We start from the raw sequence: 18,255 nt of genomic DNA on the forward strand, positions 1-18,255 counted from the left end.
ATTTAATCATGGTGTCATCAGCCTAGCTCTATGACCTGAAAAAGCTAACTTAACATGTTAGAGCCTAAATTTCATCATCTAAAAAGTAAGAAAATTATACACAATTAATTCAGAGTTTCCTTCTTCTCTAGGTTTATATGATTTAGTAGTTTAAAAAATCATATCCAAAGAGTTAGCTCAGAAATTAACAGAAAGTACAAAATTACAATATGACTGCATTTTTAAAAATCAAAGAAAATTTGTTTACCACAGAAACATAGGTTAAATTACTTAGCACATCATCATGATTTTAATGTGTCCCCCCAGATGTCATGTGTTGGAAACTTACTCCCCAGTTCAAGTGTTGGTAGGTGGGGCCAAATAAAGGTGCTTAGATCATGAGGGCTCTGCCCTCATGAATGGATTAATGCTGTTATTGTGGGAATGGATTGTTATAAAATCTAGCTCAGTCCCTTCTTGCTCTTGCCCTCTCTTGTCCTTCCACCTTCTGCCATGAGAAAACATTGCAAGAAGGCTGTCACGAGATCCAGGCACTTCAACCTGGGAATGCCCACTCTTCAGAACTGTCAGAAATATATATGTGTATGAATAATATATATATATATATACACACACATATATATAATATATACATATAAATGAAATATAAGTTACCTGTTCTAACAGATACATTTTCTAAAATGGTGACCCAAATGAAATGAAAAAGTATTTCTATTTGTATAGTAATAAAAGAGAAGAAAAAATTTTAAATTATAAATTGATGTTTATTAAATATATATTAGTCAACATTCTATCTAAACTCTATAGTCTAAAAAGAGTAGGTAATAAAAATGATGCAGCTTTTTAAATAAGGCCAGATGATCGCTGAATGTCTTCTAATATTCCACTGAAGGATTGCTTCAAAAATTCAAGTCCAGTAAGGATTATTCAGGTTTCTAGGAAATGTATCATTATTTTATATTTCATATTTGCTATTAATGAAAGCCTTACACTTGGTGAAGTTAGATGTTAACCTCTAGTTTTCAGACCAATTAAAATAAATTTTGGTAGTAAAAAAGATAACCCCTAGCGGATTTATAGTTATGCAGGGTTTTAACCAGTTTCTTTTCTAAGCTAGTTATATTATTCAAATACTGTCTTTGAATATTGCTCCCTTAAGTGGGCCTTTCTGGACCCTTAACTGAACTCATAATTGCCTAATTAGCTTGCTAATGTTGTGGCTCAGAAAACAACAGCTCAGAAAACAATACCCCAAAATATGGCATTTTGACATGCTGAACTGAAGATGAAGCTCAAGTTCTCTGACTTTTCCCCACCTCTCCATGTATCTCCCACAGATGTTGAAGTTTCCGTTTTCCCACCTAGAACAATAATTATTTTTTCTTCCCCCTCCCTATTACCTCATTATCTATTGCAGAAAAGAAGATCAAGAGTAACAACACCTGAGCAAACCCTTTTACAATTATGATGACTGTCTCTGAGGATTATTTAAATCCCCAACTGAACTATTTACAAGTTAATCTCTGTTCCTGATCCATAACCATTCATTCCTCCCTAGAAACCATTTATTGTCCTTCAACAGAATTCCTCTTCTCCCCTCTCCCATAATCTGTTTTACCAGAATCTGAGCTCCCACTTTCTTTTTTTCTTTTTTTGTAACCTCAAGATGGTATATAAGCTTCCTCATAACTCGTTGGAAAGTTGGGTCTTCATTTTAAAGGCTTCTGTGTATATACACTAAATACATTTGCATGCCATTTTTCTTATCAGTCTATCTGCCTCATGTCAGGGATTTTTCAATGACTCTTTAAGGGACCAAGAGCCCATGGCCCCCTCACTAGCTATTTAAACAATTAAATAAACTTTTTAACACATGTTTATGTTTTACATAAGTGAAAATTATACTTCAAATTAAAAACAGAAAATAATAGCAAAAGAGTTGAGCATGACTTTTCAATGACAAAATTAGACTAGGAAATTTCTATGTGGTCATGTCCTCCAAGCTGCTTTTGTTTCTAAAGTGGCTCACTTATTTGATTTTCTCAGGAGAAGCAGTTGAGAAATAGTGCTGTGTATGTCAGGCTGTCTTTTCTAATTGACAAAAGTTACTCATGACTTATCTCAAGAATACAAAATTGAAGAATTAGAGACAAATGTACGTATAAAAAACACTGATGAAACCACATTTGCAAAAATGATCACAGTGAGAATATTATGACAGTGAAAGTGATCTGACCTGAGTCCATCTTGCCTCTAACTTCCAAACTGTCCTTGTTCATCCCTGGGCATAGGCCAAACTAACTTTGTGAGGAACTTAGTTTACAGTTTAACTTTGAGACAAAGATGATAACTGTCAGGCCTCTGAGCCCAAGCTAAACCATCATATCCCCAGTGACCTGCATGTATACATCCAGATGGCCTGAAGTAACTAAAGAATGACAAAAGAAGTGAAAATGAATTGTTCCTGTCTTAACTGATGACATTACCTTGTGAAATTCCTTTTCCTGGCTCATCCCGGCTCAAAAGCTCCCCCACTGAGCACCTTGTGACCCCCGCCCCTGCCCGCTGAGAACTACCCCCTTTGACTGTAATTTTCCTTTACCTACCCAAATGCTATAAAACGGCCCCACCCTTATTTCCCTTCGCTGACTCTTTTTCGGACGCAGCCCGCCTGCACCCAGATGAAATAAACTGCCTTGCTGCTCACACAAAGCCTGTTTGGTGATCTCTTCACACGGACACGAGTGAAAGTAACAGTTTTTCGAAAACAAATTTTCTTCTTGCCTGGGGACCAGACTGCCACTGTAGGACTAACAAATTAGCTACATGATTACAAATTATGGCTTAGGAGTCATGCAGCTGGTGGCCACAAGATTCTGAACCTCCTCAATTGTTCCCAGGGTTAACACCACTCTCCTAAAACCTAAGATTGGTGCTCAAGATATTCTTCAGACTCTGCACTCAGTGGATCAGTTGCCCCCACCCAAATCAATAAACTGGCTCATCTGGTTTTGTGGTATCAACCCAGGATCTGACTCAACACAAAGGACCCCTTTGATTCCCTCTGATTTTATCTCCAACCCAACCAATCAGCAATGTTCACTCCCTGGCCCCCTACCTGCCAAATTATCCTCAAAAAGATCCAGTCTCTGAATTGGGGGTGAGACTAATTTGAGTAATAATAAAACTCAGGTCTTCTTTTCAGACTGCTCTGTGTGAATTAAGCTCTTTCTCTATTTTAATTCTTTTACCTTGATAAATCAGCTCAATCTAGGCAGCAGGCAAAATGAACCTGTTGAGTGGTTACACTGATGTGGAAGGACAAGGGAGTTGGAATGAGGGAAAGAGGAGTCAGCCATGAAAGAAAGATTCAAATATTCTAAGTATGGACTCTTATTCCAACCTCAATGCCTGGCAGGTTTTCAGCTCTAGGTGTGTGGGGATAGGTGGAAAAAAAAAAAAAAAAAAAAAAGTTATTTTCCTCTAGGGAAAAAGTAAAAGGTATTCAAGGGGATAGGTTTCCTCCTCCAATTCTGCCAGTATACTTGAGATTACTGAACAATTTCCCTACCAACTAAATGAAGCTTGCAAAGAAAGAAGAGCCTAGACCTTTCTTAAGAATGGTAATGAATTAGCATCGTAAATAGCCTATGCAGAAAACATGCTAAATTATGCTTAGCAAATAGGTTCTCTATACTCTTCAATGATTTACTAGGACCTTTTTTGGGAACTCATCAGCAAGTCATTTTGAAGTTATCATGCTGTGATTAACTGCTGTGCCATTTTTCCCCTCAAAATTCATGAAAAATGCAGAGTTACTATCTACTTCACCCACTGTATGAGTTTCACAACTGATTTTTATCATGATCTCTCATGCTGGGTTTATAGATTGCTTGAACTGGGGGTGAGAACTCCTGCTGATACTGTCACAGAGCAGTCTAGTTAGGTTCCACCAAGTGAATCTGTTAAAACTGTCAACAAAAAATAGCCAATAACTTTTAAGATAAACAGAGATGGACTCTTTCCTACAATGTATCTAGAAATGGAAGCTGAATAAAGTCTCAATAAAAAGAAAGGTTTTGTTTATTTTCATTCCTTTCCTTTTGCATTATTGTTTGGACTGCTTCTGGAAACTTCAGCCTTAGAAATAAATAGAAGTGAATACCTTTTAAAATGAATGTCTTCAGTAGATTAAAAGTAACTGGAGATTTTTTTCAATGTATTTTTTACTTGTTCCTTTGTTTATATTCTAAAAGAAATGTACTTGGAGGCCATATGTTTTAGAAACTCCATTACACATGTACATTTGTTTCTCATTACTCACATCAGTTATGTTCTGTAAGGTTGCCATAAATACTGAATAATTGCTTTGGTGGGGCGGGAGAATATATATTACACATATTATACTTTAGAAAAACAATAGTTTTCATTCTATCCTTCTAGGTTTTCAGCTGGGGCATTTGTAAAAAAAGACAGATTAACAAGAGAAAAACAAACGTGTATATCTCATACATACATGGGAGAAAAGACAGGGCAATCAACTCTCAAAGGGGTAGCTCAGCATTTAAACTTAAATACCATCTTCAGCTAAAATATATATATATATATATATATATATATATATAAAAAGAAGGATATCTGAGAGGTAAGTTATGGCAAGGTGACCATGAAAACCAAGGTGAACAAGAATAAAAGTTGATAGGCAGATTTATGTCAGTGCCTTCTCCATAGATAAAATTACCTTGTGATTTAGAGTCATATACTCTTTCTGGTACAGAGAAGGATAGACTTTTACAAATGGAAATTTCCTTTATAAATGTACTTTTCCCTTATAAAAGTGTAATTTCTACTCTGGTTTTAGAGTTTCTATTATATCTGCTGTTTCTCAAAATAATCTTATAGGCCAAAAAAAGTGTATTTTTTATTTTGGGATGACATAATCTGGTCTCCTATAGTCATAGTCCCGGGTAACATATTCTGATCCACTATAATATAAATTCCATGTACTAGGATCAGTTGCATTTCTAAACAACAATAGTTCGATAATGAAATTTTTCAAATGCTTTTGATAAAAATGTATAATGCCCAAGTCCAGTCTATATAGAAAGCTTTTATAAAAAACATTTTTTAAAAAACCTTCGAAAAACAGTAAAGAAGATCCAAATCAATGAAAATATATGTTTATGGATATAGGGTTTAATACATTCAAGATGTCAATTATGCCTAAATTTATCAATAGATTTTAAGAAATCTCAATCAAATTTTCAGCAGATCATTTGTAAAACTTGAAAAGATGTAATGAGATGCATATGGAAAGGCAAAAGCCCAAAGTTACAAACATTAAATAATTTTTTTTTAAGGAACATTACCTAAAATGAGAAAGGAAAATCTTCTCTAGTGAATATCAAAACATGAAAAGCTATGCTTGTAAGATACCATAATTTTACTCCATTAATTCCTTTTAAATCAACTCATGAAACAGAATATGGCGTTTAATTATTGAATAAATATGACAGTGTAGACAAGCTGGAGAATTATAGACTCTTCAATAAATCATGCTGGAATAACTGTATATCCTTACAGAGATATAAAATTATATAGCAGTCTTTCATATTCAAAAATCAATTTCTTGTAAATTAAATACATACATGTGAAATATAATGTTAAAAACTTTTAAAATATATGTCTTGGTTCTAGATAGAGAAACAGTTCTTTAAAAAGGCACAGAAGCCAAAAATAATAATAAACAATGTTGTTAAGTCTCAGAAAACACAAATCATAAGAAAAGAAAATTAAATGATAAGCCACAAATTAGAAGAAATTTTTGTCATACATGAAAAATCGATGTGGGGAAGGATAAATTATATTTCTTTCTACTAGTTTTATCATATGCAGGGGAAATGAAATTAAAATATACAGTCATGTGCCACATAACAGTATTTCAGTCAATAATGAACCGTATATAAGATGGTGATCAGAGCAACAGGCTATACTGTGTAGTCTAGGTATGTAGTAGTCAGTACCATCTCGGGCTGTGTAAGTATACTCTTGGATGTTCATACAATAGCAAAATTGTCCAACAATGCATTTCTCAGAATGTGTACCTTTTGCTAAGCAAAACATTAATATATTTATATATGTACTCCCCCATTAGTTTTATGTTTTATACAGGAACATCTATTTTAAAAATTGCAAAAAAACCATGATTAAGCATTTTAAAAATCTATTTGCATGCTTTCTATTAAATAAAACTACATTTTTCTCCAGGCAGCTTATACCTGCTTTTTGATAGATGTTATCAAGACAATTGATGATTTACTTCAATGGGCTGAGGAGATAATTCCATGGAAGCTCTTAAAGATCTAATGTGTGTGCTTCTGAAACATCTATAATTTAGCCTTTATGGTTATGTTAATATAGGCAATGAGAATCAGGAAATTCACCTTGGGAGTGATGTCACAAAGATTGCGGAGTGGGCATAGCAGCTCTCATCTCCCCCTCAGAAAAACTATAGACAGCTATTCAAAATCAAAAATAGGCCAGAGAGGGCTCAAGAGCTCATTAATGAATCTGCCACAACATGTTGAAGCAAAAATGGAAAACATGTATATAGAAAGGATCACTGATGAGATCAGAATACCCAAGATGTCAGTACAAGCAAAGAAGAAATGTAAAAGCTACTGATATCAGCTACATGGTCGGAACCACTGTGGTCTCCACAAGTCTGCTCTGCAAAGGAGACCAGGATCTTTTGCCACTGAAGGAATCAATAGCTATCCTGGCTGAGGAACCCAGAGAGGGAGACGCCACTGTTTACTCTTCTCCCATACAAGAATTGGCTGCTGTTCAGTCACCTCAGGAAAGAAGCTTCTTCAGGAAAAGAACTGCCATAGATACATGCATATGTTCACGCAGGTATTCTGTGCAAAACCTGACCCTGAAGCCCAGCCTCCCTGTAAGTGCCCATGTTTCAGCTCCAGGCTCTGTGGCTGTACTGGTACAGCCTACCTTTCAGATACTGGAACCACAGCTATAAGATGTTAGTTTGCACACATAGGCTCCAGGGCCAAATTCTTGCAGTATATGCCCATGCTTTGAACATCAGCCCAGCTGTGATGAATACCTGTTTCTGAAGCTGCTCTAAACCTGCACACACCTGCATTCCCATTCTCATCTTCTCAACTATTTCATGAGTATACTGTTTCATGATCACCTTGCATACTGTTACTAATGTGGCAGTGTAAGCCTCTATGACCCAGGCACTAGCTCAGCTGCCTAGAGAGTTAAGCAGTATCCTAGTCCTGGGGCTGCTCTAACACTGTGCATGCCTATTCTGTCATTCTTGGCACTCTGGCTAGTTCACAATCATCCATGCCTCACAGACAGTAACCAACATGGCAGTGGGAGTCCCTGTGCCCTAGGCATTAGTGCTATTACTGCCCCAGTTCCCAAAACTGTAGTTTCTCCACACATTCTCATTCTTTAGTCCTCAGCTTTGTGACTGTTCCATGTGTGCCACCCAGACATCGGTGCCACTGGCACCTCTAGTGGGACCCTAAACCATTCCGAGTGCCAAGAGCAACCCACTAGGTACAACAAATATCTAGGTACAGGAAAGTCAAAGGTCTCCAATCAAATTCGGTCCAAACAAGACTACACAAAGACACGATATAATCAAACTGTCCAAAATCAAAGACAAAGAGATGGTCCTGCAAGTAGCAAGAGAAAAAAAGCATAACACATAAGAACATATGTACACTGAGAGTGAAAGAATGGAAAAGATATTCTATGCAAGTGGATACCAAAAGAGAACAGGAGTAGCTAGCTATGCGTGTATCAGGTAAAATAAACTTTAAGTAAAAAACTCTAAAACAAGACAAAGAAGGGCAATATATAATGATAAATGTATTAATTAATCAAGATGTAATGATTGTAAACATATATAACCAACATTGGAGAAGCTAAGTAATAGTAATATGTCTGAAGAGAGAAATAGACTGTAATACAACAGTAGTAGGAGTCTTCAATACTCCACTTTCAAAAATGGGCAGATCATCCAGACAGAAAATCAGTAAGGAAACATCGGACTTGAACTATATGCTTTAGACCAAATGGCCTAACAGACATATACAGAACATTCTAACCCACAGCTACAGAAAACAAATTTCTCTCAAGTGCACATGGAACATTCTCCAGCATAGATTATACTTTAGTCCACAAAAGAAGTCTTAACAAATTTAAGAAGATTGAAATCATATTAAATATATTTTTTGACCATAGTGTTATGAAACTAAAAATACATGGTAAGAGAAATTTCAAAAAAGAATAGAACTATTTGAAAATTAAACAGCATGGTCCTAAGCAACAAACAGGTCAAGAATAAATTATGGCTGGACATGGTGGCTCACGCCTATAATCCTAGCACTTTGAAGGCCAAGACGCATGGATCACTTGAGGTCAGGAGTTCGAGACCAGCCTGGTCAACATAGTGGAACCTCATCTCTACTAAAAATACAAAATTTTTTTGTATTGCAAGTGTGTATTGCACACTTGTAACCCCAGCTACTCCGAAGGCTGAAGCAGGTGAATCACTTGAATCTGGGAGGTGGAAGGTGCAGTGAGCTGAGATCATGCCACTGCACTCCAGCCTGGGTGACAGAGTGGGACTTCCTCTCAAAATAAATAAATAAATAAATAAATAAATAAATAAATAAATATTAATTAATTAATTAAAAGAAAAAAGTTTAAAAATATCTTCAGAGAAACAGAAATGGAAACACAACATATTCAAAATTAAAACATTTAGCAAAAGTATTTCTAAGAAGGAAGTTTAGTAATAAATGTCTACAAAGAAAAAGGAAAAGATCCCAGATAAACAACTTAATGTGACAGACATATCAAGGAACTAGAAAAAGAACAATATAAACCCAAAGTTTGTAGCATGAATGATATAATAAAGACTACGGTAGAAATAAATAATATAGACATGTGAAAAGCAACAGAAAATAAATCAACCAAATTAAAATTTGTGTTCTTTTAAACTAAACAAAATTGACTAACTTTTAGGTAGACCAACAGGGAAAAAAAAGAAAGACTCAAATACATGAAACCAGAAATTAAAGAGGAGATATTACAATTGATAACACAGAAATATAAAGGATCTTGAGACCACTTTAAACAATTATACACCAATAAATTGGATAACCTAGATAAAATGGATAAATTCCTAGACACATACAAAATACCAAGACTATTTTGTGAAGAAAAAGAAAGTTTGATCAAAACAATAACAAGTAAAGAGATTAAATCAGTAATGAGTATTCTTCCATCAAAGAAAAGTCCAAGACTTGATGGTTTCAGTGCTGAATTCTAGCAAACAATTAACACCAATTCTTCTCAGACTCCTCCAAAAATTAAAGAGGATATAATACTTTCAAATGGATTTTATGAAGTCAGCATTACCCAAATACCAAATTCAGACAGCACACTACAACAAAAGAAAATTACAGGTCAATAATCTTAATGAACATAGGTGCAAATTCCTCAACAAAATAATAGCAAAAAGATTTCAACAGCACACTAAAAGGATCACTTACTATGATCAAGTGGAGGATTTATCCTTGGATGCAAGGATAATTTAATATATGCAAACCAGTAAATGTGATTCACTACATTAACAAAATGAAGGACAAAAGCGATATGATTATCTCAATGCATGCATCAAATAAGTTTGAAAAAAATCAACATTCTTCTATTATAAAAACTCTCAATAAATTAAATATGGAAAGAATGTACCTCAACACACAAACGCCATGTATGAAAAGCCCATAGCTAACATTATACTAAATGGTAAAAAGTTGGAAGATTTTCCTGTAAGATGAGGAATAAGACAAGTATGCCCACTCTCCCCATTTTATTCAAAAATAGAGCTGGATGTCCTAGCCAGAGAAATTAGTCAAGAGAAAGAAATAAAATGCATCCTCTTTAGAAAACAAGAAGTGAAATCATTTTGGTTTTCAGATTACATAATCTTATATATAGAAAACCCTAAAAACTCCATCCAAAAACTGTTAGAACTAATAAATTCAGTAAAGTTTCAGGATACAAAATCAACATATAAAATTGATTAGTGTTTCTATACACTAACAACAAACTATTTTTAAAAAGTCAAAAAACAAGATTATTCACCACAGCTATAAAACAAATACTTAGGAATAAATTTAAACAAAGAAATGAAAGACTTTGTATACTGAAAACTCTAAACACTGATGAAAGATATTAAAGAAAAAACATAAATAAATAAAACATATCTCCTCTTCATGGATTAGAATAATTAATATTGTTAAGATGTCCATACGACCCAAAGCAATCTATGAATTTTATGCAATTCAGAATTTCAATGACATTTTTCACAAAAATAGACAAAATAATTTTAAAATTTAAATGAAAACACACACAAGAAAACCTAATAGCCAAAGCAATCTTGAGTAAAAAGAACAAAGCCAGATATATCACACTACCTGATTTCTAAATCTATTACAAAGCTATAGTAATCAAAACAGCATGGTACTGGCAAAACAAGCAAACAAACAAAAACCTGTAGTCCAATGGAACAGAATAGAAACTCCAAAAATAAAATCCATACATTTATGGTAAATTTATTTTTGACAAAATTTCCAAGAACACAGAATGAGGAAATGACAGTCTTTAAAAAATGGCACTGAGAAAACTGGATATCCCTACGCAAAAGGATGAAGTTAGACTCTCATCTCTATCTAAAATCAACTCAAAATAAATCAAAGCCTTTAACATAAGACATGAAACTATACAACTACTAGGAAAAAACATAGAGGAAAAGCTCCATGACATTAGTCAGGGTAATAATGTTTTTGGATATAACCCCAAAGACACAGACAACAAATCAAAAATAGACAAAGTTGATTACATTAAACTAAAAAGTTTCTGCACTGCAAAGGAAACAAACAACACAGTGAAGAGGCAGTCTACCAAATTGTAGAATATATTAGTAAACCATACACCTGATAAGGACTTTATATCCAAACTATATAAAGAACTTAACTCAATAATATTAATAATAATAAAAGCCTGTTTTTTTTAAAAAAAAAAACAGACAAAATACCTGAATAAATATTTCTCAAAAGGAGACATACAAATGGCTAGTTGGTATGTGAAAAAAATGCTCAAATTACTAATCATCAGAGAAATGTAAATCAATCCACAATGAGATCTCACCTCATGCCTGTTAGAATAGTTATTATAATAAGAGGAAAGATAACTGCTGGAGAGGATGTTGAGAAAAGGGAACAACTGTACACTTGTTGGAATATAAATTAGTAAAGACCTTATGAAAAACAGTGTGGAGGTTTCTCAAAAAATTGAAAATAGGAGCACTAAATGATCCAGCAATCTCACCAATAGGGATATATCCAAAGAATATGAAATCAGTATGTCAAAGAGATATGTCTACACTACACTTTTTGCAGCACTATTCACAATAGCCAAGGTATGGATTAAACAGGAGTGTAGATCTACAGATGAACAGATAATGAAAATATATATTTTATATATATATATACACACACAATAGAATACTACTTAGCCTTTAAAAAGAAGGAAGTCCTATCATTTGTGACAACGTAGATGAACCTAGAGTACATTATGTTAAATGAAATAAGCCAGGCACAGAAAGACAAATACTGCATGATCCTACTTACATGTGAAAACTAAAAAAGTCAAATTCGTAGAAAACTAAAAAAGTCAAATTCATAGAAACAGAGTAAAATTGTTGTTGCAAGAGGCTTTGGGGTGGAATTCTTGGGAGGATGTTGGTCAAAGGACACAAAATTTCAGTTAGAGAAATAAATATAATAGATCTATTATACATCATGGTGACCACAGTAAATAACAATATATTGTATACTTAAAAATTGCAAAGCAATAGATTTTGAAGTGTTCTCAGTATTAAAAAAATGATAAGTGTGTGAGGTAATGCATAGGTAAAATAGCTTGGTTCAGTTATTTCACAATTTATACACATACCAATACATGTTGTATACCACGAATATATACATAATTTTTACTTAACTAAAAATTAAATTTACAAAAACAGAAAAGAAATTGGACTCATCTTTCACACATTTAATTTAATCTTGCAAGAAAATAACCTCATAATAAATTGAGGACTATAACTAATTTATTAATCCTTTTATAAAATGTTCTTGCATATTGACTGAGGCATTAAAGAAGCACAAAGATTACAACGTACCCCATTCTCTTATGGTCACACAGTATTTAATTAGATAATTAAAACTTTGTTTATGTATGCTTCTAGTTTAAATTATTTTCCAAAGCCGTGTAAGAATAAATCCAGCACACAAAAGAAAACACATTTCGTCCAGTTACTTTTGCTCTGACTGGATTAAGTTTTCTTCAAATATGGCAGTGACCTAATGGCCAACTCAACTTTGACTAATGAGAAACTTTTGACGATTATTCGTTTGCCTGTATACATGTGTTTTTTTGTTCCTTTCTTAGGGAACTTAAGCATACTTGAAAATAGCAAGTACTTAAAAAACATAAGCCAGTTACAAGAATCAAGAAGATACAACATATATTAGATTTAGAAACTTGAAATATGAGGCAGCTTTATAGACATTGAAATACAAGGATTTCCAAAGTATAATTTTAGTGAAGAAAAGGGGGAATATAAACAGTATGCTGATATTTGTACAGAAAATACATATATTTACAATATATTTCTGGAAATATATATCAGAGACGGCAAAGGTCTTTGTGTATTAGCCAGCTCGGCTTCCAAAAGAAAATATCATAGACTGGGTGGTTTAAACAACAGAAATATATTTTCTCACAGTTCTGGAAGCTGAAACTTTGAGATCAGGGTGCCAGCACGGTGAGGTTCTGGTGAGGCCTCTCTTTCTTCCTTGCAGATGACCACCTTCTCCATGAGTCCTCACGCGGCCTTACCTATGTATGTGCTATGGAGGCAGAGAGACAGAAATCTGTCTCTTTCTTTTTATAAGGTCACCCGTTCTATCGAGTTAGAAACCCACAGTTATAATCTCACATAACGTTAATTACCTCCTAAAAGCCCTATCTCCAAATATAGTCACACTAAGGGTAAATGTTGCAACATATGAATTTTGAGAGGGCAAAATTCAGTCTGTAGAATCTTGTCTCCAGGGAGATAATTTGCATTGTCAGGAGACAAAAAAGAGAAGGAGACGTTTCTCACTCTACTCTTTTGTAATTTCCATCTTTTAAATGTGAATGTGAAATTTACTCAGAAAGGTAAGTTACATAAAATTTAAATAATAGGGTTATTGTATCTACATGGTCATGTAAATATTAAGTATCTCCATTACCATGGCATTTTACTAAATAATATATCAGAATATAATTAATTCAATAATTTTGTTTTACAGACCTAAGACACATGCATCAGTACTTTGTTAGGTTTTGAAAAATGTCACAGAAAAATATCTGTGTCCTCAGGAAGGAACAGCCCATTAAAATATTATTCAAAATCAACAAGTATATTCCAAGATTAATTCAGCAAAAGTGGAGTGTATTTAGTAAAATTGCAAATGTTCTATTTGGAGAAAAGATTGCTTTGAAATAAAAGTTAATTCAACTCAGAGAGAAAACAACTATAAATATTAAGGATACGATCAATAAAGTTACTAAAAATATGGCTGTGCTTATTCAAGATTTAGAATCCAAACAGAACTCATTGGGTCTAGTAACTACTAGCCTGAAATTAGGAAGATTTGTAGACAACAAATTACAAAAGTAATTAAGAGACTAAGGAGATTTAGGACAATAAATGTAAGAAATTCTCTTTTAATTGAAAACCTAATTTTGTAGAATGCTTAAAATATAACTAATCAGTCATAGAAAAAATAGCATTTGTAAGTACTCTACACATTGCATTCTTTGAAGCAATTATTAATGATTAATACTTTACTCTGTGCTGTTATTTGAATGTCATAGATCTGTATAAAAATTAAAATGAAATGAGACAGAGTCCATTCAAAATGGCATAATGCATAATTGGATACAATTTTAACCTTGATTCCATTGTTCTATATAAAGCTACTATTTCAATTTAATATAGCCAATGTTCTAACCAGAAATTTATAATGTTAAATACTTCATCCTAAAACTTCAAGTGTCATGTCTCCCCCAGACAGAGATATTAAAGGCCATTTTTTATCTCAAGGTAAGCCTGAAATATAGATAATATATTAATATTCCAGTATTTCAAATTGTAAGCATTAAAATGTCATCTAATGAATTTTGTGGTTAAATATAATTTGACCTATTTTAATCTATTCAGTTGCAATGAGTAATTTTGGCACTTTGTTTCAACTTTTAAAAAAGTGAATTTCTCATAATGGATCTCTTAAGGAATTATCTATTAACATAATTAGAAATTAATACATGTTATTAATGGCTTAATCAAAGAAACTGTAAATTGATGTGGGACTTCTTTGCAACTTTGCTGTGGGTCTAATCAGTAATATTTCATGTACTCGTTGTCTTCACCCACCCCATTCTTTATTAAATATAGAGGGGAAAAAAGTGGCTCATGTAGACTAGGACTGGTTCAAGAATTTTATGAATATATGATTTATAAAGTGATATGGAGGAAAGACATGAAAGCAAAACTGACTTATTGTACAGCAAACGTTTTAAAAGCCACTTAACAAAAATTAATGCTATATTTGTTCTATTTCTATACAATCGGAAACCATTAATAAATATATATCTTTCATCTATAATGGCCAGAATTATTCTTAGTAGGCCTCAGGAATGGTCAAAGTAAAATTTTTGCCAGGGAAACACAATAATTGCCAATGTTCAATACTTGGTGTGCCAGTCAATGAGGGAAACAAAAATGTTGCTTTACAACAATCCCTTCTAATGTTTAATGTTACTGTTAATTGCTTTATGTAAACTGTATGATCTTAGTTCCTTAGTGATGCTCTTATTAACCAAAATTATTGTAATACTTAAATAAGTACCTATATTCACCTAACCAAAAATGTGTATATACATCATGCTTTTATTAGTCCCATTAGTAAATAATGAAAATCATTTATAAAAATGACAAATAAATATCTGTAAAAATAAAAAAAATTAGTAGCAAGATAAATCCATTATATCTCTATTATGTATACATCCAAGTCTTTAGTGCACTGTGATTCCTATTGGTGATTTTTTTCAAAATGATTTTAAAATCTAAAAGCTTGGCTGGGCATGGTGGCTCACACCTGTCATCCCAGCACTTTGGGAGGCTGAGGCCAGCAGATCATGAGGTGAGGAGTTTGAGACCAGCCTGGATAGCATGGTGAAAACCTGTTTCTACTAAAAAAAATATATATATATATATATAGATAGATAGATAGATAGATAGATAGATAGATAGATAGATAGATTAGCCAAGTATGGTGGTGCACACCTGTAATCCCAGCTACTCGGGAGGCTGAGGCAGGAGAATCGCTTGAACCCGGGAGGCGGAGGTTGCAATGAACTGAGATGGCGCCACTGCACTCCAGCCTGGTTGACAGAGTGAGACTCCATCTCAACAAATAAATAAATAAATAAAAGCTTTCTGAGAACATTTGATCTTTTACCAGTGTTTTGTTGGAAAAGCAGGCGTGAAGTTATTTCATTTATAGGGAATACTTTATATTACTTCATGAATTTCTGGAGTTATGTATTAAGACATCACCCACAGTCAGGACCAGGAAACTTAATAAATAGAAATTCAGTTTTAAGATTGTCTAACGAATTTATAAATTTCCCCTTAGTCCTGTTTATAGAAGCTTAGGTAGATTAGTTTTCAAAGAACAAAGGCTAGCTCTCATGTCAACTGTATTCATTTCTGCATGTCATTCTGAACCAAAGAAATGGATGAAACTCATCTGTACTTTTGACTGAGGGAATTACATGATATTTTGCTATCATTGGAAAACAGCATAAAATGATCTTTCTTTACTTTCAACAAACCCATACACTCCCCCATCACTATCCACACACCATCATGATTCTACAGAAATAAATAAATTCATTTAGCCTATCCCAGCAGAGGGATTTCACAAATTTAGAATACCATAACCAAGTAGTTTGGAATACTCCTGTACAAACAAGACAGATTTCATGTGTAATAAGTGACAAAGAAATACACCTAAGAAATGTTATAATTATCACTATTTTATGGACTTTTTTGTTTTGTTTTTTGAAAGATGTAACCACATTAAAATGTTTATGCCTAGTATCTTACTTGCAAACTCTAGGAATGACTTTATAACAATAGTAGCTAACACTCATGTTACTAATATACTGATAGTAGTATACTACTACTTCATTTCATCACAGTAATGGCAAGCGGATTGTAATATTGATCGCTATAATGCAAAGTTATTTTTAAATTTAATTTAAGTTACATAAGTGACAAAAAAAGAAATTTGAATTCCATGTCTATAACTCAAAGTTACTGTTCTAATTGTTAGATAATACTGCTGTAAAATCTTTTTAATTCCCTTCTGCTATGGAATAAAATCTAGGTTATAATACTCCAGATTTTAAATGGGGGCTCAAGTATACTTATTTTAATATTGTTTTCTCTTAAACTAATTTGCCGTAAGAAGAATTTTATAAAGAATATTAAATATAAAAATGCAGAGGATAGTTTAATGGTATATTTATGTCACATTTTCAGTAAGGCAATTACTACACTTTTCCTTAAGTATGAATTACTTTATATAAGTGGTAGAAGTTTTCTTGTAGTGCTTTATACACCTTAAGGATGCCAAAAGTAAAACAAAATGGCAAGTCCGAGCCGGTATTCCACTACAAATAATATTTTAATTCTATGACTCTCATTTCATTTGGATAGCTTTGAACTCCATCTGGTCACTGACAGGAGGAAAAAAAAGTTTGAGTTCCCATTTTCATTAATATCTTCACTTTTTAAAGTGGAAAATGGAAAGCTTCAACTGCTAACAAATCAGCAACTAATACATTCATAAATGAACCTGCTCTTATAATGGTCTAAAGTGGCTCTCTGTTTAAGAAAGCAATTGATGCAATTGGATCTTCCTATTATTTTCTTTAAATAATCAAGTTATTTGTTTTTAAAATACAAGTGCATTTATATTCACAGTTTACATGAGTGGACAATATTATATTTGGTTTTATGTTTTACACAAAATAGGGATATTGACAGAATGTTAATATGTTCATATTAACATATTACCTAACATACCTTATGAACATATTACTTAAAATAAAAAAAAATTTCAGACTACAGAAAGTTAAAGCAGAAACTTTTATTGACTGGATGAATTCTAAGGGTGAATAGGAAATATATTTCAGCCAGCTATGACAAATAGAGAAAAACACAACTGAAAAAGAACCCCAGCCATCTCTCTTTGATACTATGTCTCTAGTTAGCTACATGAATTTAATAACTCATGGAGTATTTTTGCATCATAGTCTTATTACCTGGAAAATAGGTAGGTTGTATTAGATCAACAGTTCTTTGCTGGATGATTTTGCATCCCCACGGGACATTTGGCAACGGTTGAAGACATTGTTTATATCACAACAGTGGGAAGGGGGTTAGGGCTGGCAATACTGGCATCTACTAGGTAAAATGGAACAGGAGAACTCCACGCAACAGAAAATTATCCAATCCAAAAGAGTAATGTCAACATTAGGAGACCCTAGAACAGGCGGTATTTATGGTTTCTATATCTGGGATTTCAGGATGAGTTTTTTAGAGTTAATTGGGGAACATGAGGTAGAGTGAGGGGCTGAGATGCCTTTTTACCAATTAGGTTTTTTTCAAACAAAAATTTGAAGAATTAGTAACTTTTAGTTCAAACTGTATTATCCAGAATGTTCTATAAAATACCTTCAAACGAATCATTTTTCTTTGAAAATACTATGTTAAGGCTAATCTTTCACTTTTCAATGTGGAGGTCCCCATCCAAAGTTTATGGCATTTATTTATCCAGTCTTACAATAATATCTTACATTGCTATATAATTATAATATGAATATTATGGATGATATACCTATCTTTATAATCCATTTAAATCACTTCTAAAGCATGAATAATATATAAGTCTTTTACACATGATTGTATACACGCAAATACAATTTACTTATAAACATATTAAGAAGTTAGCACTATAGGAATATTAT

The 18,255-nt window shown here is 33.1% G+C and overlaps 1 protein-coding gene across 1 annotated transcript in view; it reads right to left on the reverse strand.

Moving 5' to 3' along the window:
- Positions 1 to 18,255, reverse strand: part of LOC100974207 (eyes shut homolog) — a 1,877,183-nt gene that overhangs the window by 1,803,614 nt on the left and 55,314 nt on the right. The window lies entirely within an intron of this gene.

The sequence above is a fragment of the Pan paniscus genome, chromosome 5 (assembly GCF_029289425.2).
Source record: "Pan paniscus chromosome 5, NHGRI_mPanPan1-v2.0_pri, whole genome shotgun sequence".
NCBI classification, from domain to species: Eukaryota; Metazoa; Chordata; class Mammalia; order Primates; family Hominidae; genus Pan; species Pan paniscus.